Here is a 23,058-nt window from a genome sequence, read left to right on the forward strand (position 1 = left end):
GACACAGGAAGCATGATCTTGGCCATCAGAGCATCTCTAGAGCCTAGGACAGGGCCTGGTGCTTATTTACCAAGTAAGCATTTGTGAACAAAATGAGTTCAGATGGGTTTAGTGTTCCCCCCAATGTATCTTAGGAAAGGAACAACTACTATAAGTAGTGCCGGGGAGCAGAAAACTAATATTAACATAAAAATTATTGTGCTCTTATTGCTAGCTTCCTTGCACTGGCATGATACCTAATTACTCCTCTACTTATTTTACATAGAGTGGCTATTTTAGAATATGATACTTTCTTAAACTTTTTATTTTGGAAAAATTACATATTTATAGAGAATTTGAAAGATAGTCCAGAGAGCTCCTGTATGTCCATTACCAGTTCTTCTAATGTTAATATCTTATATTACCATGTTATATTTGTCAAAATGAAGAAATTGACATTGACACATCATTACTACCAGTCTAACTCTAGATTTTATTTGCCTTTCACCACTTTTCCCCATGAATGTTCTCTTTCTGTTCCAGAATTCAATCCAGGGAACCACATTGCATTTAGACATGTCTCCCTGGTCTCCTCTGGTCTGTGACAGTTTCTCAGTCTTTCCTTGTTTTTTATGAATTTGACAGTCTTACTGTCTTGAGGAATACTGGCTAGATACTCTATAGAGTGCCCCCCACTCCCCAGTGTGGATTTGTATGATATTTTCTCATGATTAGACCAGGGTTATGGGTTTTTGGAAAGAATACGACAGTGGCGTGTTCTTGTCACAACATATGACAGGGTACATGATACCCACATAATATCACAGAGGATATTAACCTCCATGACTTGGTTAAAGTAGCATTTGCATGGCAGATTTCTTCACGGGTATATTTTTCACTTCTCAACTTATTCTTTGGAAGCCAGTCACTAAGTTTAGCCCATTCCCCAAATAGGGAGGGATAAAGCTGTACCTCCTGGAATGAAGAATATCTACATAAATTATTTAGAATTCTTCTATAAGGAAGATAAGTCACTTTTCATTCACCTGTTTGTTTAATCATTTACTTGTATCAGTATGGACTCATGTATATTTATTTTATACTTTGGGTGATAATTCTATGAAATGTTACTTATTCTGTTACTTAAATTATTCCATACCTTGGCATGGAGCTCTTTCAGCTTGGCTCTTGTCTCCCTTTTCTATGCCTCCACCCTTTTATTTTTTTGAACACATCTCTCTCTTCTGGTACTGCAAGATGTTCAAGGTATATCCCTGCCCACTCCCAGAAATAGCCATTTATTCAAGGGACTCTGGTTCCTTTAACTGGAAAAAATGGTTTTTAGAAACCAAGATCTTGGTACTGGGTGTATTCATTGCTTCTGGAGCCCCACTGTTTCCGGGCCCTGTCAGCAGACAGAGCTGGGAATAATGTATGTGTATTAGCTGTGTAAACACATATCTATAATTACTTTTGCATTTAACCATCTGTATACATTTTAAGATTGAAGGCAGGAGGAGAAGGGGATGACAGAGGATGAGATAGTTGGATCACATCACCGACTCAATGGACATGAGTTTGAGTAAACTCCGGGACTTGGTGATGGACAGGGAAGCCTGGTGTGCTGCCGTCCGTGGGGTCACAAAGAGTTGGACATGACTGAGTGACTGAACTGAACTGAACTGATACATGTTAAGCTAAACATAAGTTTATAGTGGTGTCTCTGACTATAGTACAGCTCTGTAGGTTTCATTCTAGTCTTTCTTGTTTCTCTATAACTCCCTCTCCAATAGTAGGAAAACTAGCTCCTATTGTTCACTGTCCATTTAATATTTGTTCAACCACAGAACTTCCAGATGTACAAGCTAGATTTAGAAAAGGCAGAGGAACCAGAGATCAAATTGCCAACATCCACTGGGTCATAGAAACAGGAAGAGAATTCCATAAAAACATCTACTTCTGCTTCATTGACTACTCTAAAGACTTTGACTGTGTGGAGCAAAACAAACTGTGGAAAATTCTTAAAGAGATGTGAATACCAGACCACCTTACCTGCCTCCAGAGAAATCTGTATGCAGGTCAAGAAGAAACAGTTAGAACCAAACATGGAACAACAGACTGGTTCCAAATTGGGAAAGGAGTACGTCAAGACTGTGTATTGTCACCCTGTTTATTTAACTTTCATGCAGAGTACATCATGCGAAATGCTGGGCTGGATGAAGCACAAGCTGGAATCAAGATTGCCAGGAGAATCTCAATAACCTCAGATGTGCAGATGACACCATCCTTAAGGCAGAAAGTGAGGAGAAAGTAAAGAGCCTCTTGATGAAGATGAAAGAGAAGAATGAAAAAGTTGGCTTAAAACTCTTCATTCAAAAAACTAAGATCATGGCATCTGGTCCCATCACTTCATGGCAAATAGCTGGGGAAACAATGGAAACAGTGACAGACCTTATTTTCTTGGGCTCCAAAATCACTGTAGATGGTGACTACAGCCATAAAATTAAAAGACATTTGTTCCTTGGAAGAAAAACTATGACAAACCTAGATATCTTATTAAGAAGCACAGACGTTACTTTGCAGACAAAGGTCTGTATAGTCAAAGCTATGGTTTTTCCAGTAGTCATATATAGATGTGAGAGTTGGATCATAAAGAAGGCTGAGTGCTGAAGAATTGATGCTTTGGAACTGTGGTGTTGGAGAAGACTCTTGAGAACCTTGGATGGCAAGGAGATCAAACCAGTCAATCCTAAAGGAAATCAGTCCTGAATATTCATTGGAAGGACTGATGCTGAAGCTGAAGCTCCAATACTTTGACCACCTGATGCAAAGAGCTGACTCATTGGAAAAGACCCTGATGCTGGGAAAGATTGAAGGCAGGAGGAGAAGGGGACAACAAAGGATGAGATGGTTGGATGGCATCACCGACTCAATGGACATGTGTCTGGACAAACTTCAGGCGATGGTGAAGGACAGGGAAGCCTGGCGTGCTGCAGTCCATGGGGTCACAATGAGTCAGACACGACTGAGCGACTGAACAACAACCACCACCGCAGCATAAATGTAAAACAGTTTCAGAATTGTTAACCTATATCCCCTGAGAAACAAATTTAGCAGCTAGGGTACAGTGTTTAGGTACAGTTTCTTTGTTTTAAACATAACCATTTTTATAGAGAAGAGGTATAACATAGTTGAGAATACCATCTATAAAGCCAGATTGCCTCAGTTCAAATCCTGGCTCCATCATTTATTAGCTGAATAAGCCTGGATGAATTGTTATCCCCTCAATTTCCCCATCTGTAAAATGAGGATGATAATGTTATTTACTTCAAACTGAGGACTAAATGAGTTAATGTATATAAAGTGCTTAGAATATCATGTGGCATATAGTAGACACTATTTCAGTTCACTCTTACTGTTAGGGCAGAAAGAAAATCTGTTTCAACTGCTGCCAGTTTAATGCCAGGTACACTGAGGCACACAGCAGAGGGATTTATGTATATAACTCCTTTCCTTTATCTTCTATTGTCATTCATGTTGTTTTTCTGTCTGGAGTTAATTATTCATTTCTCTAGGAGCTTTTTTGTGATTCAAAAAACATAAGCTTTAAGTTCAAAGTTTTTAACCCTTTGGCTGATCTTCTTGAGAACATGAATCATGCCCTTAATTCTAACTTTGTATCCCCAGTTACTAGTGCATTGCTGCAACAATGAATGAAGGATTGAATCACAGTGATTGAGCAGTCCAATAGTCTAAGACATATGTTCAGTTGCTGGTTTCTTACTCTGTAGTTAAGTCTGGTTTCTCTGTGGTTACCACTGCCTGGAAAAATCATAGATTTTTGTAAACCTTGAAATAGAGGTTGGGGGCTTCACTCACAACATTTATGATAATGTTCTGGCTGCTGTTGTTATTAATATTGTACAGCCAAATGGCCCTGGTTTCTGCCTGGTGGTAGTCAGCACTTCTGGGCAGGATCATGTGTTACCGGTATTTTAATTAGGCTTCAATGAGCCCAGCTGCAATTGCGTCAGCAGTCTTTTAAACTATTTTTCACATTTGGGGTTTGATAAAATACAATATGTATTTTCCCCACCATTTTCCCTTTATACTAAAAAAACAACCCCCAAAACAAAAACAGAAGACCCACATAAACCAAAACCACTACACACAAAGGTGCTTCTGAAGGTAAAAGCACCTGATTTGTCTACTCATTATTTTCGTGGCTAGTAATTTTTGAATCATGAAAAGGTAAAATCAAACCAAAACTGATGCCTAGTCCTTTCAGTCATCTTAGATGTTTTAGAAAATACCTTGCCTCTTAAACATAGAGCAAACAACACTTCATTTGGCAAAATAGTGGAAAGCAGGAATTCCTAAACCTCAAATGTCTTTTTATTTTAATTATCTTATGACATAGTAGATTTCAGGATTAGTGTTTGGGATCATGGACAAATACAAGGTGAGATGATCAATCCAAAGTGGATGGAAGTCTTTCAGCTGCCTGGGAATCCTGCAAGGGGTAGACGGCCACTAAGACTGTTATCCAAATAGCCTGACGATTAAGGTTATAGTGGCCATATCATTCAACAATGATCAACGAATTCCTTTAATCCTTTTGCTGATGTCTCCCTCGTTGCCCATTCTCAGACTCAGGCACCAGTGTCTTCAGCAATAACTTTGTTTTAGGTGGATGATTTTTTTCTATAAGATATGCCACCTTCATAGATCTCCATTTCTTTTCATGAGAAAGTGGTTCTGAATATTTTCCTGGTTTTTTTTTTTTCTTTTTTCTTTTTCCTCCCAAATTGGATCCCTACCTATTCTTATAGCTGAGGAGGCTGTGAAGGGTGGATGTACTTCTGGTTACTGTCATTTGAGTAGGACAAAGAAGAGACCAAGAATAGACAGCACGCAACACCCTAGTCTCTGACTGCCTGGAGAACAGATCTAGCCGAGCACCCGCCGGGGCTGTTTAGGTGTGACAGGCCACCCCCACAGCTGTGCCGCCACAGTGGTTAACCTACCACTAGGGAATTGGTGTGCGGTGGGCAGCCTTAGTTACCAGGGGAAATGATTTGGCCATTTCTGGGGGAATTTGTTGTAAAATAGAGCTGTGTATAGAATACTTTTTATTGAATTGCTCAATACATTTCATAGAACAAGAAACCTTCCTGTCAAGGAGCAGGTGTCTCTATGTTTCACCAATAGAAAATGAACTGAGTTTGCTTCAGGCCTCACTGGGCTTCCCTGATAGCTCAGTTGGTAAAGAATCCACCTGCTATGCAGGAGACCCCGGTTCGATTCCTGGGTCGGAAAGATTCGCTGGGGAAGGGATAGGCTACCCACTCCAGTATTCTTGGACTTCCCTTGTGGCTCAGCTGGTAAGGAATCTGCCTGCAAATAGGAGACCTGGGTTCAGTCCCTGTGTTGGGAAGATCCCCTGGAGAGGGGAAAGGCTATCCACTCCAGTATTCTGGCCTAGAGAATTCCATGGACTGTAGTCCGTGGGGTTGCAAAGATTTGGACACGACTGATCAACTTTCACTGGCCTCACAGTCACTCAGATTGTGGTGGTGGTGGTGGGGGTGTAGTTAGAGGAAAGCAGCTCTCACAACTTCCAGCCTATGAGCTCCATGACCTGGCTTACTGACCGGATCATTTCCTTGATGGCCAGTTTCAAACAGCTCATTCTGCCCTCTTACCTCAAGAGGCTGCCAGTGCCAATAGCCCATTCAGATGGTTGTTTGAAGCCTCTTTTCTCATTGGCTCAGATTCCCGAGTTTCCCCTGGCTTTAGCGTCTGCCCCCAGCCCCCTTAGAGAATCCTCTTCCCTCTTTGTACTTCATCATGTTTTCCATGTCATGGCTTCTGCTATCATAGGGAGGGAGAGGTAATCTTGGCCGTTTCTTCCATAATGAAATAGTTTTTTGTGATAAGAGTTCACCCTTCCAAGGACCATAACTAAATCATAGGGAAATTTCTATATGAGTATTATTTGGAGAGAATGGTCATATTCCAGTATAAATCAGAAGTCATTGGTCATAGAGTACTGGGATTACATTCTCTCAGCTCAGGGGAAGGAGAAACAGGCTAGTCTAGTCTGTCTTGTTGACCAGATAGTGATTAATCAGCTCCATCCTGGCCAGACCGAGACTACTGGGCAATATGGGTCATGACAGCATAGGGAAACCCAAGACACAGCTGGAGGTATAAGCCTCTAGTCCCAGTGTTTCAGGGATCTGCTTCTGGAGCTTCCTCACTGGAAAAGATACGAGCTGAGAAGCAGGAGGTCAGGTGTGATGGAGCAAGACAGGCTTCAGAACCAGCAGGTCTGAGTTCAAAATCAGTGCAAAATCATCCAGATTGCAGGATTGTTGTAAAGATTAGAAACATCCTATGCCTTGCCTGGCACGTGATAGCTGTTAATAGTTACCTTTCAATACTAATGATTGGAAAACTACTGCTAGACCAACGACAACACAGACCAAAGACTTTAATTAGTCCAGTTCTGTTTCTCTAAAGCCCATAAAAAAAGAAACTGTTTTTAAAATATTTTCCAAAAACAAATGCATGTCAATGTCCAGTGTAAAACTCAGAAAATTAATTCCATGGTTTTCATGTTAGTGCTTTTCCTTCTTCTGTATGTGTATTTACATCAAATTCCTTTTTAATATTCAGTTGTGGTTTTATATCCTGTTTTTCCCCCCTTAATATTGTAACGAGAAAAGACTCTTAAGTCTCTTATTTTCATGGAACAAGAAATTCCTAAAAGCATTCTCTTCAGTGTAACTCTGCCTACTGTTTCTGCTTACTCCACACAGAAGCAAGTTCCTAGGAAAGTGAGAATTCTTTGCTAACGTGAATATTCAGTTTTATAACCAAAAGGAAGCTCCAAACCAAAGAGTGTGCATTTAGTGATGGGTAAGGCCAGGGGAAATGATGTGTTAACTTGACTTCATACAGCAGAGACTTTGTTTTGTGTTATGGAAAATTTCAAACACATACAAAAATAGGATAGTACACTGAGCCTCGGCTCAGCCCTCCACTGGCCTCAACCGTTATGAACACGTGGCCAATCTTATTTCTCCTCTCCTCCCACTCACCACCCACCACCCCCCAGGTGATGTTTGACATAGATCTCAGATGTCATTTGGTTTCACCCAAGGTGCACTTTGGGGCAGGCTCCTGAGCTGTGCTGTGGTGTCTGGTTCACGCTCAGTGGTGCTGTGGGAACACGCCCAGGATGTAGAATGAGACGCAGGTGTTAAATCTAAGCCCCATCGCTCCTTAGCTGTGACTGAAGAGAAACTGAGGTTCGGGCATTTCTGCTGTGATGTGGAGATGCTTCCCAGAGTTACTTTACGGATTAATGCTGATGACATATGTAAAGCACCTCCCAATGCCCTGCAACTGGTAGATGCTTGACAAACGTGACATCTCTCCTCTCCTATCCAACTCTTGCAGCTTCTCCCTGGGACTGACCTCCTTGACCTCTGTCCATCCAAGTCCCTGGTGCTCAGACCTTGCCATCTTTATCCCTTACAGCAGGTCTCCTGTTGCCAGCTCCTACTGCTGCTGGGGATTTAAGCTGCCGTATTCGTGAGCCATACTTGACGAGGCAGGAAATTAACAACACCTCTGCCACTCTTCTTGCCTCCAATCTGGTGTGTGTGGTCCAGCTGAGAACCCAGGATTCTGGTGTAGCCTGCATCCTCCTCCTTCCTTCACTGCATTGAGCTGATCTGGCCTTTGGAATAGTTGATCTCCTTTCCCTTTATTTTCTCCATTGGGTCTGGACTTGGGTTTCCTTATTGATTAATTGTTTGATTGAGGCAGAATCCCATAACAGGGGTGGTGAGGGGCCATCTCCTGGGGATGCTCAGGGGCTGCTGGGATGAGGCTATGAATAAAATGAGTGAAGCCAAAGCTGGAAGCTGCTGGCAGGGTGAAGTGGACAAAGGCTGGGGCAGGTTCAGGTTGAGGTTGAGGTTATCAATCCTCAGACTTCCCTTCTGGGAAGGATGGGCACTTAGCTGGCTCTCAAGCGTGAAGACACTTAGTATGGGGGAGGGGCAAGAAGTTATGCAACAGGACTGGACATAGCCAGTGTGGCCAGCACTCCAGCTTGGGCCTTACCAGCCCAGGAGGCTGTGGTAGGGTGCCTGCTCTTTTCCCCAACAAATCCGGCTTACACTCCCTAGATGTGATCACAGGAGAGGTCTCCCAGGGCTAAGCTCCTTGTCTAGCACTGCTCTTTCTATTAACCGCGGCCATTGGACAGCTGGGAGCCACGTGGGTTAGTCTTGAGCTCTGTGTTTAAAGAAGCACAGACAGGAATTTTCATCTTTCTCTAAGCTTCTTGCTAACCTGTTTTCCAGAACATAGCTCAAAATTCTTTTTTACATTCTCTGCCCTCTTCTCAAGTCCTCCCAAATGTTAGGGAGCCCCTCACTCTCCACCCTCAATTGCTAATCACATTCACTTAGTACCTGCTGTCTTGGTCCACGATCGCCTCTCCTGTCCGCCTCAGACCCTGCAGTGTCTGCCTCTGAGTTTGTCACACTGCCCACCCTCCAGCCAGTTTCATTAATTATTCTGCTTTTCCCTAGAGAACATAAACTGGTACGGCTTTTGTCTTTCTCTCCTCACATGAAGAAACACTTTGAGGCTCTGTTAGCCCCGGGAAGGAAAAGTCCTTTATTTTCTCCCATCACAGGACTCTTCACCTGCTCTCTGGCCTCCCCCTCTCCCTGGCCTCCTCACTGTACTTGTTGGGATGAGGAGCTTTGCTCTGCCAGCTGCCTCTGCAGGATAATGGTCCCCGTGACTTGCTACCTAGGTCCATCCAGCCCCACCATTTCAGCTGGTACAGTCATACTGTGGCTTTCACCTGAGTCAAACCAATTTATGACAAAGACTGACGCTGATGGTCTCTGAAGAAGTTAGTGGGGCTCTAGGCCCTGTCCTCTGGGGGTCACTTATTTTGAGCTGTTTGATATCTTGGCTTCTGTCCTATTCTTTGTTCCTAAGTCTCTGTCTTTGGAAGAAGCTTGCTCCACAGTCCTCTGTTCTGTCTTAAGGGACTGGAATCCTGCTGTGGATTCCAACGGGGTCACCTAGGGGGTCACCCAGGCTTGGCTGCCTGCTGCTTTTTTGGGTTTTGGTTTGACTTTTATTTATTTATTTTTGACAAATAAAAATTGTATATATTTAAGGTATACAACATGATAATTTGATATATGTACACATTGCAAAATGATTTCCACAACTAGATTAATGAACATACCCATCACCTCCCATACTTACCTTTTTTTGTGTGTGTAGAGGCCACTTGAGATTTGCTCTTTTAACAGATTTCAAGTGTATAATACAATATTAACTATAGTCACCATCCTGTATATCTAAAATTTATGTATTTAAGTCCTTAGATTGAGCTTTTAAGCACTTTGTAAGACATGGCTGTAGGTAACTTTCCTTTCAGAATTCCAGGTAGCCAAGATGACCTAATAGTCATTGTGTTTATTTCTTTACCTTACATAATCCCAATAACTGTGGTGGGATTTAGAGGTGAAATAGGCAAGTAAAATGAATACTTCTGCTGTGAATGTTTTACAGAAAGAAATTCTAAAGATTTTGTAAGTAAAAGCAAGCTACATACAATGGCAAATATAGGTATTGGGTTTCTTTCTTTCCTTCCAATTTTATTGAAATATAATTGATATACAGTACTGTATAAATTTAAGTATATAGCATAATGCTTTGACTTACATACATCATGAAATGATTATCAAAGTAAGGTTAGGGACCATTCATCATCTTATATAAATACAAAATCAAATAAGTAGAAAAAATGTGTTTTATGAGAACTCTTAGAATTTAGTCTCTTAACTTTCCTATATAACATATGGCAGTGTTAATTATATTTATCATGTTGTATGTTGCACCCTTAGTGCTTGTATATCTTAAAACTGGAAGTTTGTACCTTTCTTGACTGTTTTCTTCAGTCTCCCCACCCCCAGCCCCCTGCTGCTGGTAAGCACAAATCTGACCTCTTTTTCTGAGTTTGTTTATATGCTTGTTTAACACAATGTTCCCATTACACAACATAGTGATTTTCTTTGTGTGCATTTGAAAATAATCATCACAAATCTAGTTAGACATGTCATCACAAAGACATTGCTTAGTTATTGACTATATTCCCCACATTGTACATTTCATACCTGTGACTCATGGATTTTTCAACTACAAGTTTGTACCTCTTCCTCTCCCTCATCTATTTCTTTCCTCCTCCCATCCCCTGGGTATTGGCTTTATTCTACACTTGATCCTTAATATTAATCAGTCAACTTCCATATATCTGAAAATTTGTACCTTTTGATCAGTATTGATTAGTATCTCCCTTTTCCTCCTATCCTCCAGTTCTCTTGCAATTCTACTCTCTGTGACTATAAGTTCAACCTATTTTTTAAATTCCAGATATAAGTGAGATCATGTGATACTTGTCTTTGCATATCTGGCTTATTTCACTTAGCATAAAGTCCTCCAAGTTCTTCCATGTTGTCACAAATGGCAGAATCTTTTTTTATGGCTGAATATGTATACATGTATACAGATGTGTGTGTGTATATCATCACATATTCTTTATCCATTCATCTGACAGATGTTTAGATTGTTTCAAATCATGGCTATTGTGAATAATGCTGTGGTATTATGGGAGAGCAGATAGCTCTTCAAGCTAGTGATTTTATTTCCTTTGGATGTAACCCCAGAAGTGAGATTGCCAGATCACATGACTGCCTGCTGCTTTGAGGCTACTTGTTGGCCTCGATATCTGAGACTTTCAGATTCCTTGCTTCTGGTCTCCTCCCTCTAGTCCCAAGGGCTTCTCCCTAGGATGTCCCAAGACATCCCTGCTCTTTCCTGTTGTGCTTCTCATGCTGACAGCTGGACCTGCACTTGGATGCTGACAGCTGTGCCTGTTGGGATGAATGGTGTCTGAGCACCTTCAGGGGAATCTGCCCCGCGGTGTATGACCCAGTGTTGTGCTTGGTCCCTCTTGGTTTCCTTCCTGCTCCAGACACATGGCCGTTCTCATTTGCATTGCTCTGTTATTATTGTTGTTGATAGGTCCCAAGTCTAAAGTGCCTACTTTGTGTCAGGGAGTTCCCTCATATCATGTCATTTATTCTTCACTAAAATCCTACATTGTGTCTATTATAAACATTTGGCAGAGAAGGAAACTAAGGCTCAGAGAGGTTCAGCAACTTCTCCAGTGTATGTTCCTAAGTAATGGCAGAGCTAAGATTCTAGCTAAAAAAGGGGAAAAAAAAGAAAAAAAGAAATGCCCAGGAAAGTTAAAAAAATATAGATTTTTAGATCTCGCCAAAAATTCTAATATTTGTAGGTTTGGTGTGGGATCTAGGGAATATATATTTTGAACAGTTGCATAGATTTTGAATCAGTTGAATCAACTGGTCCAAGGACTGTCCTTTAGGAACATACTTTACTGTTCCCAAAGGACAGTATATTATTGGTACACTTCAGGGCAGCATTCTTTACTGAGACAAAGTTAACTAAAGCCTTGGTGGGTCTGATTTCTCTTGTTACACAGTGTAACTCATTTAAGAATGCCTAGTTGTGTGTGTCACATGTTAGACCTGTTTCAATTCTCTTTCATGCCAAGAGGCTTGCCTACACAGTTAGTCTCTTGGGAAGTAGCAGGCTCTGAAGGCAGACTCTCAAAATTTGGGGCCCTATTGAGAAAATCTGTCCTGTGAAACAGTAGTTGGAAAGGATCAACAGGAAATGAATGAGACTTAAGAGATGGTTTGTTAAAATGCTGCCAATGATTCTAAGATGTTATCAGAAAAATCCAGAAATGTAGCACATTGAGAAAGTGTGAACTACTCAGCTGCATTTCAATTTGACTAATTGTTAGGCTGCAAGAACAGAAGGGTGTGCTACATACAAGGGCTGCTGCTGCTGCTGCTGCTGCTAAGTCACTTTTCTCTGACGTACAAGGGCTAGGAAAAAGCAAACCAAGGAAGAAGTCTATCCAGCTAAATTCAGATAAGAATGTGTTTGATTTCTGGTCAGCCAGCCTCAGTTCTTGGTACAGAGAGCTTCCTTGGAGGAGAGGAGCAGTTTCTATAAAGTGTTTCCAGTAGGGACTAGTTCTTGACGAAGACCAGCTGCTCCTGATGGAAAATGGAGTTTGCTAAGAGGGGGTTTCCCCGTGAATCTACTGGATGGCTAACCATCCGGGAAAGGGAAACCTCCATAGATGCGTGGACTCATTTCTCACACGAGGCCACCTTACCAATTCATTTGTGTGCTGTTGGAGCAGTTACTCTTGCATGGGATTAGATAGCCTGAGCCCACTGCCTCCAGCAGGATCCCTGTTGGCTCAGCTGATTGAAGCTGAGTTTCCGAAGGCTGAGCTCTGAAACCACAGTGAATCTATCAAGGACTTATGCCTGTGAGATTCAATCTGGAACTCCCAGCCAGGCTTTCGAAACTGAAAAGAATCAGTCGTCTGGGCTTTAGGGGGCTCAGGGATGCTCAAGGGGTCTCTGGGCATCTATTCCCAAGTAATCCTATTCTTTAGATACTAAGAGGATTCCAGACTTAATTTTTCTCCTGAGAAGTAAATATTCCACCAAATGCTGCTTTTCACACTAAAACCGCATATAAAACTTGGTCCAAAAAAGTGGATAACTTTGTGTGTCTTAGATAGGTAGGTAATTTGAATTACACCATGGAGAGATTGAGGCAAAGGGAATGTGAACCAGTGCCCTGTGAATTGATGGCAAAGTGGGATTCAAATGCCCACATCTCTAACTTCTTATCCTGTGTTCAGCCCAATTAAATCTCAATTATTCCAATCGGCAATGTGGCTCTATCTACATTTTGTTCCTTTAGACACTGTCTTTTTACTGCCTTGGTTCTGATTGGCTCATGAATTCCTTTGTGTCAGAGATGTTGAGATATCATTTTGCATATGGTAGACCAGAGTTTGTGAGACATGCTTCCTATGATCATAAAGAGGTAAAGAGCTAGAGATCTTACCTGGTCAAACTCTAAGTCAAAGAGTAAACAATTTTCTCCCCCTCCTCTCATCAAAAAAAATGAAAAAGATGTTCATGGGCTTTGTTGAGGCTGGTGCTCTGCAGAATGATACAAAGTACAGAAAGTATTTTGTGTCAGCAGCAAAACCCAGCAATGGTCAAGCAGAGCTATTGGTAAAGCTTATGGGGAAGATTGTGGTGAGTGTGTGAAAGATGGTGAGATTGGAACCTAGGCTGGAAACAGAAAGGACATCTTATGAATGGGAATTGAGGACACAAATTAAGCAAACACACAAAACAAACACAAGGCCCAAACCCCTGTAGTTCATTAATTAAATTCTTTAACAAATATGTATAAAATACTCACAACAATATGGCAATTATTTTACAGTATATATTGCATCTTTAAAAGTTATGCAACTTTTATCCAAGGATTGGATAATCCTTTAACTTTCCTTTCTACAAGGGTGCTTGCCTTGCTCCTGAGTGGTGAACACTCCTGGGAGCAGACTTCCCTTCACACCTTTTTCTTGTCTCCATTGCTACAATGCCTGCCCATGTGCTTACCAAAATGGCTCTTTAAGGGCAGAGTCTGAAAAGCCACGGAGAAGGCAATGGCACCCCACTCCAGTACTCTTGCCTGGAAAATCCCATGGATGGAGGAGCCTGGTAGGCTGCAGTCCATGGGGTCGCTAAGAGTCGGACACGACTAAGCTAATTCACTTTCACTTTTCACCTTCATGCATTGGACAAGGAAATGGCAACCCACTCCATTGTTCTTGCCTGGAAAATCCCAGGGACGGGGGAGCCTGGTGGGCTTCCGCCTATGGGGTCGCAGAGTCAGACACGACTGAAGTGACTTAGCAGCCGCAAAGCCAAAGTGAACTTTCACTCCACTCCCCCTGAGTGGCCACCTTGTGAGGTTATACATAGCCAGTGGATGACGTTTCCAGCTTAGAATATAAATAGAAAGACTACACCAAACACAGGCTCTTCATCTTTGAATTTATCCCCAAACCTAGAATTCTCTGGCCAAAACAGATAATATTTACTGGAAAAGCAGTGAATTCTGGTATGTTATGGATTGCTTTGAAGTTTTTCCTGCTAAGAGGAGAACATCCTTTTATATATCACTTTGGCTTCTACTGGCTACGTGCAGTTTTTGAAAACAAGCTTACAAAAGGCTTTTGCTGTTAAGAAGTTATGTGCTCCATGAAGTTGAAAGGTTGCCTGGCTGGCCTGAAAACAGTTTGTCTGTGCAGACTATAAGGGGAGACAGAAGAGGTGGTCAGGAAGATATAAACACAGCTGGTTTCAATATTAGAAGCAGAGATAGGCATTCAGTTCTTTATTGTGGTACCTGCTTTGGGAATCAGATGGAGCCCAGGGAGGAGCATCCATAAGCGTGGGGGCATGTGTGGGGCTGGTATGCAGGCCGGGAAGCGGGGCTGGGGCTCTTCTTCCCTTCGCTACGGTGCTGTGGTCACATCATCTTCCCCCCCCCCGCCAGCCCCTCATGTCAGCACTCTTGGTTTTCACTAATTGTGAAAGTTCCTCTTTTTGCACAAGGATCTACGTCTTCCTTGCCTCATAAAAATCATCCCAAATTTAAGCTGCAACTATAAAAACCCCCCAGCAAACAAGAAGCAGTCTTTCTGATCTAAGTTATGGGAAAGTGGACTTTTATTTTCTATTTAAGGAAATGTGAGTCTTTGTAATGAGTTAGTAATTTCTAGTAAAAAATGTTTGATATGGGCTAGATTTCATAAAAGAAGGCAGTCCTTAAAATGCTCATCCATTTCTGCTCAGAAGCATTACTTTCAGTTTTTATGAAAAGTAAAAACAAGTTTGGAATTGTAAGTGAAGTAACTTGTCAGTCTTAATGCAGCGATTTCCACATAAAGTTTAAGAAAAAGGGAAACATAAATATATACGTGTGTATGTGTATATATATGTATGTATATATACATATTTTTTACCTAGAAGAGGTTTACCAAGTTTCCTAGACAGTGAAAATTTGGTATTTATACTCAAATATAGTAAATCTGAGCAGAAATCTACCAAGTCCTTGAGTGGACAGTCTCTTCATCTTTGGTGTTCTTTTGGCATTCCCATTTTTATCATACTTTTCCACTAGACTCTTCTCTAGTTAAAAAATATATTCTGGGTGACTCTGTGCGGAGGCTCTGCCCAATTTTGGAAGAGATGAGGCTCTGAGATATTTACTCAGTACTGACCTCTCTTCTATGTTTCAAACTTGAACGAGCCACAGGAACCTCAGACTCAAAATATCCCAATCTCGACTCATCCTACACAACCCCCTCAAAACTTCTGCCCTGTGTTCCTCTTCCAGCACCCAAGAACTTGGGCGTCTTTCTAGATGCAGTTCCTCCTCCTCATCCCTTAACTCCTGTCATGATTCAACCTTGTAAACTCGACTCCAACCTCTCTTGTTTTCCCCATCTCCATGGCCACTGCCCTAGCACAGCTCCTGATGCTTTACCTTGAGCTTGTGCCATAACCTTCATTCCCCTCGGTCTGGCCTTGCTCTGATCTGTTCTCTCCCCCTCAGCCAGAGTGATCTGAGTAAAGCACATTGCAGATTCAGTGACTCTGTTGTCCCCCAGCTATCTGTGGCTCCCCAAGACTGTGGGATAGAGTCAAGATTCTTTAGCCTGAGGTTCAAAGGTCCCCATGGCCTGGCTTCCTGCATCTAGCCTCAGCACCCCTAGCCATCCTGAAGGCCCTGGTGTTGCCCAAGTGCTCCGTACTGTTGTACATGCCGGCACTTTCCGTGGATTGTTCCCTCTGCTTAGAATTTTATTTTCTCATTTTGCCTTGGTGGGTTTCTTTTTTTATTCTTTAAGGTTTGGCTCATATCACCAAAGCCTAGACACCCCCCCTTCCCCTTCCTCCCACCCCAACCACTCTGCTCCCACCCAGGTCAAGGTAATCTTTTTCTCCTTTATGCCACTTCTGCACTTTATATTCTCTTCACATCATATTGGGATGAGGGTTTATACTGTTTATTTTTGAATATGCTTCTTTATGTATTTGTTGTACCAGATTCTCAGCAGCTTGAGGCTGAGGGCTTTGTCCAATTCACATTTCCAGCCCCAGAACTCACCCCAGTGCCAGTTCCATAATAGCTGAGTAGTCAGGTGAGTGAACAAAGTAGTCACTGAGTGAACAAAGCAGTGAATGCTCTGGCTCCCTGGGTACCAACAATGAGCCTAAAGCACCCCACTGTCATGTTCTCCCTAACCCAAATATGGGGTATATGGGGGAATGGTCCCTGTCTTTCTCACTCTTACAACTCAATGCCCTTCGTACTGACCTGCCCTTCAGAGTTTCCCACGTGTTCCCTTGCATCTGTATAAAAGCCCAAGATGAAATAGAGGGGAAGGGAGGACAGGAGGATGTGAACAGGCTTGTCTTTTGTCAACTTGCCCACTTCCTGCTTTTTGAGCCACTCAGGTAGCCCCCGAGTATCTTATTTTGCTGTATATGTGTGCTTAGTTGCTCAGTTATATCTGATTCTTTGCGACTCCATGGACAGGGTTTTGCTGTAAGAGCCCCTAAAGTGAAAGTCACTGGTTCTCATTACCTCCTTTGCCTGTCTCAGAGAGGCTGTGTTATGTAGAGGGACCCATATGGTGTAATTTCCCCCAGTTTGTAGCAGGAACACTCACTCTGAGGGACTGGTATACAAAAATTCATATTAATGTGGTGGAGAAATTAGAAGTGATTGCTCATGCCACCAGAGACGAGTTTTCAATGATTCTCTGCCTTCTTCTCTGTGTATTGAACTCTCTTAGTTGTTGAAACTGTGATGCCCTTATAAAGACTGATTTGCCTGCAACTGTTTAGTAGACCATAAACAGCTACTGTTGTAACGTGGAGTTGTTTGCGCTAAGTAGGATTTTTCATTTTATAGGAGTTGAGTTTTACTGGTTCAAATGGAAAAACCTATTCCTTAGGGAGTTTATTCGTTACAACACTTATTTGTAATAGAGAATAGGAATTTCAAGGACTTTTTTTTTCATATGATGGTGACCCACCAAAAGGCCTGCTCTCAGAAAGGTTTATGTGTGGATTTTTTCAATCTCATTACCCACTTCTCAGATTATCTTGGAACCAGTGGCTGGTGACTCAGACTACTTACCTGGCACATTCAGGTTACTGGTTGCTAGCTGACCTGGACGTAAGAATGTGGCTGAGTTAGTTCCATCAGTGTGTGTATGTATGTGCGCGTGCGTGCGCGTGTGTGTGTATGGCCCAGGAGGGGCTGACACTGATGAAGGTGAGTGACCCACATGGCAACCAGGCCAAAGCCTCAAGGCCTACCGCCATCAGGCTTAACCAAGGGAACTGACCACAGGCTCTGCATGGTTGGGGTAAAGGCTGGGACAACACTGGTGAGGCTGATCAGTTTCCTCTGAGAATGTGAACTCAGTCCTTTTGTAAGCTTTTTGAATACCGTGATTGAAATTTTGGACAGCTTGCACTGGAAGTCACATTTGACCACCTCCAGACTCGAGGCTGTTATTTTTGTGAAAGTCTATTTTAACCAGAGGAAATCCTGTTTCCCCAGCAGCACTGGCAACAACCCTGAGATGCACGGTCGTCTCAGGAGTGCTGTGAGGATACGGGCTCTCTTTAATCTCAGAATAAAAATATTTGATGTTTACAAGGTGTATTAGCGTAATTGGAATGTGTCTGCCTGTCTGCCGGCCTTCCTTCCACAGGGGGACCTCGTAATTAAAGAGCATCGTGTTCATGTGGCGGCCTGTTTAGCCTTTCATAGCTTCTCCTGAGCAGTTATGGGCAAGACCGTTACCCTGGGCTTTTAGAGGGCTCATCCCTGTAGAGACAGCTGCGGCCAGAACAAAGGGGAGGCTGCACCCTACTTGACATTCTCCTGAGTGCTGTGGGGCAGAGTGGAAACTGAGGGTGGCTCTGTGTAGAAGGGATGCCTGGAATCCCAGAGAAACTGCCAGGGTGTGCTGCGGATGTGTACCTTTATAAAAATATAGGCAAGCCAAAGAGTGATTTCCCTTCTCTTCAAGAGGCCAGGAAGAGATATACCCACTAGATCTCTTTATGTGTATCTATTTCTTAAAAATTGATGTATACTTATTTACAATATTATGTTAGTTTCAGGTGTACAACAGAGTGATTCACTATTATTTTGGGTTGTAGTCCATTTTAAGTTTTTACAAAATGAGGCCAAATTTCTCTGTGCTGCATAATACTTCCTCGTGGCTTATCTATTTTATTCATAGTAGATTTTTTCTCTTAATCCTGTACCTTGTCTTGCCCCCATCTCCTTCCCTCTCTCCACTGGTAACTGTTAGTTTGTTCTCTATATCTGTGAATCTGTTTCTGTTATCTATATTCATTTGTTCTATTTTTTAGATTTCAAGTGTATGTGATAACAAAGAGTATTTGTCTTTCTCTGTCTAACTTATTTTCACTAAGCATACATTTTTTTTTGAACTTTTGTGTATCTAATCTGATGTTAGCTATTAAGACTGCATTCCTGATTCTTGAGGTCCTCACTTGGCGAAGCCTCTGCCAGTCATTTGAGCTTTAAGAACTCAACATTTGCTATGGTTGATTCTGTACTTATATCCATTCTTTCCTGTAGCCCTAGAACCTCCAACAGTGCCTGGGAAATAGTAGGTGCTCAACAAAGATGTTTTAGGTGAAAGAATGACTCTCCCTGCAGGGTTCTTCTGTCCCCAACCAGTCTGGAAGTCCCCAGCAGGGTGTCTACCATGTGCTCAAGTCCATCTGTCAACCACAGTCCCCTTGTGACCTCTGGCTGTTCTGAGTCCCCTGCCCTGCCTCCCTGGTGGTTGCGGCAGCTGTCCCCAAATGTCTGTGCTGCATCAGCATGCTGGCTTCCCTCCATGTGTCACAATGTCTCCTCAGCTTTCCCACCTCTGCCTCTGCTGTGCTCATGGGAGCCCAAACCATTCTTGGGAGGGGGGCAGAGAAACGTCTTCAAGCCGTTTTCTCTCCCACTCAAGATTTAAAGGATCTCTGCCACAGACATCTCTCTTTCTTGAACCTGAAGCTAAAAATGTCCTTATTTCAGTGTTTTTCAGCCCTGGTTGACTAACTGTGTCTACTTAGAGGCCTCCCCCAGGTGCTCTGATTCGGGGAGTCTAATGAGGAATATGGGCATTTGTATTTTTCTGAGGCTCTTAGAGGATTTATAGGTCCACACACATTGTGAAGGACACTGCTTTAGGTTATCCATTCACACCAGGGTATACCCAGAGGAATCATCAACTTTGGGCTCAGGGATGTTAGTCAGCTAGAAAAGGGCCTCTTTAGGAAGGCAAGGAAAATGTCTCAATTCATTTGAACAGCACTGTATTTGAATAAAGATATGATTAATTCTTTCTTATTTGTCATGCTAACATAAGGGTAGAAATTGTAGTGGAAGTTCTGAGTCCCCATCACTGGAAGCATCCAGGAGGGGCTGAATGATTGTGCAGATGGGATGCTGTATAAGGATGTCTGCCTATGTTTAGTCAGACTCTAAGATGTTGTGATTTTATTCATTGATAAATCACACATTTACTGAATCTCTACTGTATATTTTTCTGATTTTAGAGAATCATCCCACAGGCATCCTGCCCCTAGAGAGTAGAACCTGGAAGGGTGGCTCTGTGGTTTGTTCTCCAATAGTTTGTTCATTCTTTTTGCCAGATGGTGGTTAACTCTATTGAATACTTACTCAGTACCAGGCACTGTGCCAGGCTCTGGGGCTGTGATGGTGAAGAAAGCAAAGGCCCTGCCCTCGTGCAGCTTATGTTCTAATGGAGGATATGGACAGTGAACATGCAAACACAGCACCTCCCTGACAACAGTGATTGGGAAGTATAGAGAAGGTCAACATCTGGTGAGAGTTCTAGATAAGCTCTCCTGAGCATTCAGAGCACACCTGTGTAGGCAGGTCCATCCTTTCTGACTAAAGTAGTAAAATTCAAATGATGAATAAAAACACTTAGCTTATCTAATGGCATTTTATTTTTTAGAGCAGTTTTAGGCTCACAGCAAAATTAACTGGAGGTAGAGATTTCCCCTAAGCCCCCACACATGCATAGCCTACCTTATTATCACATCCCCCTCTAATGGCATTTTTTATGCATGAAGAAAGCAAGCTGGAGCGGTGAAGATAACCAGATCGGCTGGTGTCCCTGCTGCGTGGGGGCACCAAACATGGTTCTGTGTGGAAGTGAGTCCACTAGGGAGATGGGGGTGGAGGCTCTGTCTTCATTTTCTATGTGTCACTTCAGCCCTGAGAGCAGAGCTTTACATGGCTTACGGGACTGAAATGAATTGAAACAACTGGTCAGCTGATCTGTACCCTACGCTTCAGAAAAGGCTCTGAGGAACAAGCTGCTTGACAATTAGACAGCATTTTCTGCTTGAAACTTGCCTTTAACAACCACAAATCTGGAAGTGTGTCAAAGCAACAATTTTGTGATTCATTTGGGTAACACTGTCTTTCCTGGAATGAAAGGATTCCTTTCTTCATGTAGAAAATGAAAAAGAACACTCGTATTTTGAACTTCTGGTTGACAGAGTTTTGTAAATGAGAACAGTTCCAAGTCGCAGAGATGTTTTCCCACCCTGTTGTTTATAAGGGGGTAGAGTACAAGAAATAAACAAGCTTAAGGATGGACCAAATACAATGCTTTTTGAGGGGCAACCCACTCCTGCCCCCAGATATCCACTAACCTCTGTGCACCCTTCTTAGAATGCACCTGGGACTCTAACTTTCATTGCTTTTTATTGGCCAACTGATGTTTAAAGCTTTATTCAGTTATTTTGTACTACATACCTGGTTGGTAGCAAATGTTTTCTGAATTAACAAAAAGCAGAATATATACCTGTCCCTCTTAGTAGACTGTGAGTGTTTGAGAGCAAGAGTATCTCGCTCTTAGATTTTTTAGATACTCACCATTCCCCACCATGTAGTGTAAAGTCCAACATGTGACATTTTTATTTCTTAATAAGTACTAATTTATTATTCGAGCAACTGGCTCTTTGTAGATACCAGAATGTCCAGTATTAATTTTATGATTAGTCAGAAAACTCTATGAGAACCTAGATTCATAGATGATATTTTGCATAAGTAAAATGTTAAAGAAACAAAGGAAAAAATCCCCAATATGAAAAGTTATGGATCCTTGTGGTTCTATTTTTATTTATGCTATTTTTTCCTTTACCTTCTTTTCCCCCTAAGGAGGTGTGATTATCATTTTTTATTACAATGGGGTTTAGGACATTGCCAAGACACGAATATCAACTTTCAGTTTAAGGACATGCTTTGAAACACATTCAGTTCTTTTAAGATTTACTTGCTGCCTTTTCCTTGAAATAGAGTTCGGACTTTCTGACACTTCCCTTTAGAAGTGAGGTTTTTGTTGAATAATTGAGACCTTAAGAAAAGTTACAACATCAGTGTCTTCAATCCATCCACAAGACTGTCTTTGCACGCAAACACACCATTGACGTCAGCAGAACTTAAGTTCTTTTTTTTTAATCACTGGGAACTGGGGAGTATAGGTTGTGGGGTGAGTTGCATGGTACTTGTCTGTGCACTCAGGATGAGCTGACTGTGATGAAATATGGAATGTTACGGTTGTCTAATAATATTGAGTCTTGTGTTGTCTTCCCATAGGACAAGAAAAAAATATACCCAGAATGATATTTATTCCAGGAACTTTAAAGCTTCTTCCATCATATTTGATAGACTGATGGCAGTTTTACAGTTTTGGAGGACTGGCCAATGTGAAAGGATTTGGCATTTGATTTTGGAAATGTGTAACTCTGAGTTGAACTTACTAGACTCTGAATCTGTACTGCAAATACAGATCGTTTACCTTCTCCTTAGAGCCGATACTTCAACATAGAAGCTGGTGTGTTCATATATGCATCTTAAATTCATCCTGACTACTTTCAGAAAAATGTATGGCCCCAAACATTTGTGAGATGCAAAATCACTTATCATTTTTATCCCACATTCCCCAATCTTCACTTTTATAATTCTGGACTTTAATTTACTTCCAAAACTTCCTATCTTACTACATGTGAGCAAATAATTACTTTTCTTTAGTCAGTATATCTATTTGATTAGCAAATAGAATTATTTGCAATAGAATTATTGTATTTGATTAGCAAACTTTTCTTGTGTGCCTATGTGTTTAGCTCTATGTGTTAAGCTCTGTACAGATATACCAAAGTTTTAAAAATATAAGGACTAAATGCAAAGCGTTTATGAGAACAAATACTCTTTAAGGTAGTGTAGAATTTTAATTGTGGTTTGTAGAAGACAGGGGTAGTGGTTACCTTTAGGAGCAGAAGAGAGCTTGCTGGAAGAAATGGGACTTTTAATGGATTTTGAAGATTTAGTTCAGATGTATAAACTATCAAGAAGACAACAGAGGATGGGAAACTTTAAAATTAATTTTGGGCTTTTTGGGGTCGACCATGGAGTCATGTGTAGACAGAGTTTCAAATTGAGCTGTGTCTTCTTAGAGGTCAACATGTGCTTGTGAATTCTTATTAGACTGTGTTCCTTTTATTTATAGCTTCCATTTGATTGTGCTCATAAGGCTGTTACTAATACTGGTAAGATTTGTGGGCACAGAAACACTTTGAAAAGAACCTTTCTTAAATTGTTTTAGTTCTTTAGCTGACTTGAAGGGGAAACTGAACCAAAAAAGAGTTAACCAAATACTGTGAAACCCCTAAATTTCTTAACCTTAGGCCAGGTGTTCATTGTGAATCTTATTAATTCTAATAATTTTCAGCTTCATTTAAATTAAGTGATGTGAACACTTTTCATATCCTTGCTCATTCAATACAAGTGGAGTTTTTACCTAGCTGACCAATCCACAAATGCGTTTTTATTAGGTAGTTATTATGTGCTCAGAGTTTTCTTGTATCTATAATTTAATATATAATTTATAAATATAAAATCTAT

The sequence above is a fragment of the Giraffa tippelskirchi genome, chromosome 9, assembly GCF_054371585.1.
Source record: "Giraffa tippelskirchi isolate mGirTip1 chromosome 9, T2T-mGirTip1v1.2.pri, whole genome shotgun sequence".
Taxonomy (NCBI): Eukaryota; Metazoa; Chordata; class Mammalia; order Artiodactyla; family Giraffidae; genus Giraffa; species Giraffa tippelskirchi.